This window comes from Dreissena polymorpha, chromosome 14 (assembly GCF_020536995.1).
Source record: "Dreissena polymorpha isolate Duluth1 chromosome 14, UMN_Dpol_1.0, whole genome shotgun sequence".
NCBI classification, from domain to species: Eukaryota; Metazoa; Mollusca; class Bivalvia; order Myida; family Dreissenidae; genus Dreissena; species Dreissena polymorpha.
The window spans coordinates 39,886,545-39,893,698 of NC_068368.1; the positions used below are offsets into that span (position 1 = coordinate 39,886,545).

At 36.7% G+C, this 7,154-nt stretch overlaps 1 long non-coding RNA gene across 1 annotated transcript; it reads right to left on the reverse strand.

The window, feature by feature from the left end:
* Positions 1 to 1,766: 1,766 nt before the first annotated feature.
* On the reverse strand, positions 1,767 to 6,983 carry LOC127858277 (uncharacterized). Its single transcript, XR_008038840.1, has 3 exons — positions 6,807 to 6,983; positions 4,287 to 4,380; positions 1,767 to 1,863 (listed from the first exon to the last, which is right to left on the reverse strand). It is a non-coding gene; the product is annotated as an uncharacterized LOC127858277 (long non-coding RNA).
* Between the last annotated feature and the right edge of the window lie 171 nt (positions 6,984 to 7,154).

Below are 7,154 nucleotides of genomic sequence, written 5' to 3' on the forward strand. Positions count from 1 at the left end.
CACTCAACTGTACTGCAAAAAGACTGTCTTTCTTCATATCAAACACTTAACCCAAAGTGCCAACTTTAGTACTTCTATTTCAGAGAATTCATGCATTCAGAGTTCTGAGTGAGAGACTCTTTAAAATGTCTCCTGGAACCTTTTTAGACACCTTTCAAAACCTTTTCCTTTTTATAAACACTCTACTCATGCTTATATACATCTTACTTGCACAGCAGATACCTTTTCCAACATGTCTGGACCTAATTTTTAAAAAAAATAGTTGATTTTTCAGGCCCCTGGGGTGCCAATTTCCTTGACTTTTGTCTATTTTGCTCCTTCTCCTACATGAATACAACTGTTTTAGCATACATAAGACACTAAGAACATGAGAAACACTCAAATAACATGAAACAGTAAGAATAACCTGATAAAATAATAACAAACGCGATGTCGGACAGCCATTTCACTGTTAAGAGCTTTTTTTTCTGATTCCAGCTGAAACAAGATGTGTTTGTGAAACACTTTGTACACCCCCCTCATATATATGACCTTTGAACTTGACCTTTGACATTGACGGATGACCTTGACCTTTCACCACTCAAAATGTGCAGCTCCATGAGGTACACATGCATGCCAGATATCAAGTTTGCTATCTTCAATATTGCCAAATTTGACCTTTGACCTTGACCTTTAACCTTGAAGGATGACTTTGACCTTGACCTTTCACCACTCAAAATGTGCAGCTCCATGAGATACACATGCATGCCAAATATCAAGTTGCTATCTTTAATATTGCATAAGTTATGGTAAATGTAAAAGTGTGACGCAAACAAACAAACCAACGAACAAACGAACAGACAGGGCAAAAACAATATGTCCCTCAGAATAGACTGGGGGACATAAATAGCCATTTTTCAATATTCGAATCATTTCCCTTATTTAGATCAGTTATTAACATCCAAATATGAAAACTGAGCTCATCCAATCCCATTTCTTGACTGGACGTTGGTGTAAAATCTTAAAAAAAATACATTTCACAGGCCGGCTGTGTAAAAAAAAATTGTCGTTTACCAATTAAGGACACCAATTACTCTTTTTTCATAACTGTTAAAGCATCTTTTTCTAGTATTTTAGACAATTCCTAAAAAAACAGACTGTTTTCAATCGACTGTTTTGCAAAAAAGACTGTCTTTCTTCACACCAAACACTTAACCCGAAGTGACACTTTCCTCCTATTACACTGATAATTCATGATTTCAGAGTTCTAAGAAAGACACACTTAAAATGTCTCCTGAATCCTTTTTGAAACCCTGTAAACACTCTGCTCATGCTTATATACATCTTATTTGCACAGCCGATACCTTTCCCAACATGTCTGGACCTAATTTTTGAGAAAAATAGTTGATTTTTCAGCCTGCGGAGTGCCAATGTCCTTGATTTTTGTCTATTTTCCTCCTTTTCTTACATTAATACAACTGTTTAAGCATACATAAGACACTAAGAACATGAGAAACACTCAAATAACATGTAACGGTAAGAGTAACGTGATAAAATAATAACAAACTGGATGTCCGACAGCCAAATCACTGTAAGAGCTTTCTGCGGATTCCAGCTGAAAATAGCCATTTTTTAATATTTGAATTACCTCCCTTTTTCAGATCAGTTATTTACATCCAAATTATGAAATCTAAGCTCATCAAAGCCCATTTCCACACTGCACGTTAGTGTAAAAGCTTAAAAAATACATTTCACAGGTAGGCTGTGTAAATTTTTTTTTGTCATTTACCACTTAAGGTAGCAGACCACAGTAGACACCACACTCTCTCGGAGCCGCGGACGCCTTCTTGATCTCCACCACGCTCAATTCAGAAAACCACGAACCTGCAATCATAAAACACATTCACTGCACACAAGTAGTCTGAAACTTACATTTAAGATAAAAAAAGAGCATATGGAACCTGTACAGGAGATACTAATGACAAAATGAAAGAATGACAAGGCCGCAAAAAGGGGCTTCAAAATCAACTTTTTACCATGTACGAAAGTGGCTGGGGACGAATGAAACGTAATGATAGCCTGCTTTTGGAATGATATTTGTACACGCAAAACATAGCACAACCCATCAAACCATGAATAAATACCAGGTATCCAAGTGGTTTTCGCGCAATAATTCACAGCGTGACCCTACTAGCGATTCCAGCTTAAAAAGAACCCAAAATACAATATGCCTACCGCAGTAGCCCTTCCTGAGTAACAAAGAACACAACAACAACAAGAGGTCATGACCCCACAGTTTCGCATTTGAAAATGGTCATATTCTTAGGATTTAATGCAATTTGGGGGTACAATAAGGCCTATTACCCTCAAATTTGACATTGAAACCAACCCTTTCCCAATATTTCACTTTTTGACCGGGCCAATTCGCATATTTCTGCTTCCTACCGTGTACTGCTACCTTAAGGACATCAATTATTCTTTTTCATTTCTGCAAAAGCATCTTTTTCTAGTATTTTAGACTATTCCTGACAAAAACACACTGTTTTCACTCAACTGTACTGCAAAAAAGACTGTCTTTCTTCATATCAAACACTTAACCCAAAGTGCACACTTTACTTCTATTTCAGAGAATTCATGCATTCAGAGTTCTGAGTGAGAGACTCTTTAAATGTCTCCTGGAACCTTTAGACACCTTTCAAACCTTTTTCCTTTTTATAAACACTCTACTCATGCTTATATACATCTTACTTGCACAGCAGATACCTTTTCCAACATGTCTGGACCTAATTTTTAAAAAAAATAGTTGATTTTTCAGCCCCTGGGGTGCCAATTTCCTTGACTTTTGTCTATTTTGCTCCTTCTCCTACATGAATACAACTGTTTTAGCATACATAAGACACTAAGAACATGAGAAACACTCAAATAACATGAAACAGTAAGAATAACCTGATAAAATAATAACAAACGCGATGTCGGACAGCCATTTCACTGTTAAGAGCTTTTTTTCTGATTCCAGCTGAAACAAGATGTGTTTGTGAAACACTTTGTACACCCCCCTCATATATATGACCTTTGAACTTGACCTTTGACATTGACGGATGACCTTGACCTTTCACCACTCAAAATGTGCAGCTCCATGAGGTACACATGCATGCCAGATATCAAGTTGCTATCTTCAATATTGCCAAATTTGACCTTTGACCTTGACCTTTAACCTTGAAGGATGACTTTGACCTTGACCTTTCACCACTCAAAATGTGCAGCTCCATGAGATACACATGCATGCCAAATATCAAGTTGCTATCTTTAATATTGCATAAGTTATGGTAAATGTAAAAGTGTGACGCAAACAAACAAACCAACGAACAAACGAACAGACAGGGCAAAAAACAATATGTCCCTCAGAATAGACTGGGGGACATAAATAGCCATTTTTCAATATTCGAATCATTTCCCTTATTTAGATCAGTTATTAACATCCAAATTATGAAAACTGAGCTCATCCAATCCCATTTCTTGACTGGACGTTGGTGTAAAATCTTAAAAAAATACATTTCACAGGCCGGCTGTGTAAAAAAAAATTGTCGTTTACCAATTAAGGACACCAATTACTCTTTTTCATAACTGTTAAAGCATCTTTTTCTAGTATTTTAGACAATTCCTAAAAAAACAGACTGTTTTCAATCGACTGTTTTGCAAAAAAGACTGTCTTTCTTCACACCAAACACTTAACCCGAAGTGACACTTTCCTCCTATTACACTGATAATTCATGATTTCAGAGTTCTAAGAAAGACACACTTAAAATGTCTCCTGAATCCTTTTTGAAACCCTGTAAACACTCTGCTCATGCTTATATACATCTTATTTGCACAGCCGATACCTTTCCCAACATGTCTGGACCTAATTTTTGAGAAAAATAGTTGATTTTTCAGCCTGCGGAGTGCCAATGTCCTTGATTTTTGTCTATTTTCCTCCTTTTCTTACATTAATACAACTGTTTAAGCATACATAAGACACTAAGAACATGAGAAACACTCAAATAACATGTAACGGTAAGAGTAACGTGATAAAATAATAACAAACTGGATGTCCGACAGCCAAATCACTGTAAGAGCTTTCTGCGGATTCCAGCTGAAAATAGCCATTTTTTAATATTTGAATTACCTCCCTTTTTCAGATCAGTTATTTACATCCAAATTATGAAATCTAAGCTCATCAAAGCCCATTTCCACACTGCACGTTAGTGTAAAAGCTTAAAAAAATACATTTCACAGGTAGGCTGTGTAAATTTTTTTTTGTCATTTACCACTTAAGGTAGCAGACCACAGTAGACACACACTCTCTCGGAGCCGCGGACGCCTTCTTGATCTCCACCACGCTCAATTCAGAAAACCACGAACCTGCAATCATAAAAACACATTCACTGCACACAAGTAGTCTGAAACTTACATTTAAGATAAAAAAGAGCATATGGAACCTGTACAGGAGATACTAATGACAAAAATGAAAGAATGACAAGGCCGCAAAAAGGGGCTTCAAAATCAACTTTTTACCATGTACGAAAGTGGCTGGGGACGAATGAAACGTAATGATAGCCTGCTTTTGGAATGATATTTGTACACGCAAAACATAGCACAACCCATCAAACCATGAATAAATACCAGGTATCCAAGTGGTTTTCGCGCAATAATTCACAGCGTGACCCTACTAGCGATTCCAGCTTAAAAAGAACCCAAAATACAATATGCCTACCGCAGTAGCCCTTCCTGAGTAACAAAGAACACAACAACAACAAGAGGTCATGACCCCACAGTTTCGCATTTGAAAATGGTCATATTCTTAGGATTTAATGCAATTTGGGGGTACAATAAGGCCTATTACCCTCAAATTTGACATTGAAACCAACCCTTTCCCAATATTTCACTTTTTGACCGGGGCCAATTCGCATATTTCTGCTTCCTACCGTGTACTGCTACCTTAAGGACATCAATTATTCTTTTTCATTTCTGCAAAAGCATCTTTTTCTAGTATTTTAGACTATTCCTGACAAAAACACACTGTTTTCACTCAACTGTACTGCAAAAAAGACTGTCTTTCTTCATATCAAACACTTAACCCAAAGTGCACACTTTACTTCTATTTCAGAGAATTCATGCATTCAGAGTTCTGAGTGAGAGACTCTTTAAATGTCTCCTGGAACCTTTTAGACACCTTTCAAACCTTTTTCCTTTTTATAAACACTCTACTCATGCTTATATACATCTTACTTGCACAGCAGATACCTTTTCCAACATGTCTGGACCTAATTTTTAAAAAAAAATAGTTGATTTTTCAGCCCCTGGGGTGCCAATTTCCTTGACTTTTGTCTATTTTGCTCCTTCTCCTACATGAATACAACTGTTTTAGCATACATAAGACACTAAGAACATGAGAAACACTCAAATAACATGAAACAGTAAGAATAACCTGATAAAATAATAACAAACGCGATGTCGGACAGCCATTTCACTGTTAAGAGCTTTTTTTCTGATTCCAGCTGAAACAAGATGTGTTTGTGAAACACTTTGTACACCCCCCTCATATATATGACCTTTGAACTTGACCTTTGACATTGACGGATGACCTTGACCTTTCACCACTCAAAATGTGCAGCTCCATGAGGTACACATGCATGCCAGATATCAAGTTGCTATCTTCAATATTGCCAAATTTGACCTTTGACCTTGACCTTTAACCTTGAAGGATGACTTTGACCTTGACCTTTCACCACTCAAAATGTGCAGCTCCATGAGATACACATGCATGCCAAATATCAAGTTGCTATCTTTAATATTGCATAAGTTATGGTAAATGTAAAAGTGTGACGCAAACAAACAAACCAACGAACAAACGAACAGACAGGGCAAAAACAATATGTCCCTCAGAATAGACTGGGGGACATAAATAGCCATTTTTCAATATTCGAATCATTTCCCTTATTTAGATCAGTTATTAACATCCAAATTATGAAAACTGAGCTCATCCAATCCCATTTCTTGACTGGACGTTGGTGTAAAATCTTAAAAAAATACATTTCACAGGCCGGCTGTGTAAAAAAAAATTGTCGTTTACCAATTAAGGACACCAATTACTCTTTTTCATAACTGTTAAAGCATCTTTTTCTAGTATTTTAGACAATTCCTAAAAAAACAGACTGTTTTCAATCGACTGTTTTGCAAAAAAGACTGTCTTTCTTCACACCAAACACTTAACCCGAAGTGACACTTTCCTCCTATTACACTGATAATTCATGATTTCAGAGTTCTAAGAAAGACACACTTAAAATGTCTCCTGAATCCTTTTTGAAACCCTGTAAACACTCTGCTCATGCTTATATACATCTTATTTGCACAGCCGATACCTTTCCCAACATGTCTGGACCTAATTTTTGAGAAAAATAGTTGATTTTTCAGCCTGCGGAGTGCCAATGTCCTTGATTTTTGTCTATTTTCCTCCTTTTCTTACATTAATACAACTGTTTAAGCATACATAAGACACTAAGAACATGAGAAACACTCAAATAACATGTAACGGTAAGAGTAACGTGATAAAATAATAACAAACTGGATGTCCGACAGCCAAATCACTGTAAGAGCTTTCTGCGGATTCCAGCTGAAAATAGCCATTTTTTAATATTTGAATTACCTCCCTTTTTCAGATCAGTTATTTACATCCAAATTATGAAATCTAAGCTCATCAAAGCCCATTTCCACACTGCACGTTAGTGTAAAAGCTTAAAAAAATACATTTCACAGGTAGGCTGTGTAAATTTTTTTTTGTCATTTACCACTTAAGGTAGCAGACCACAGTAGACACACACTCTCTCGGAGCCGCGGACGCCTTCTTGATCTCCACCACGCTCAATTCAGAAAACCACGAACCTGCAATCATAAAAACACATTCACTGCACACAAGTAGTCTGAAACTTACATTTAAGATAAAAAAAGAGCATATGGAACCTGTACAGGAGATACTAATGACAAAAATGAAAGAATGACAAGGCCGCAAAAAGGGGCTTCAAAATCAACTTTTTACCATGTACGAAAGTGGCTGGGGACGAATGAAACGTAATGATAGCCTGCTTTTGGAATGATATTTGTACACGCAAAACATAGCACAACCCATCAAACCATGA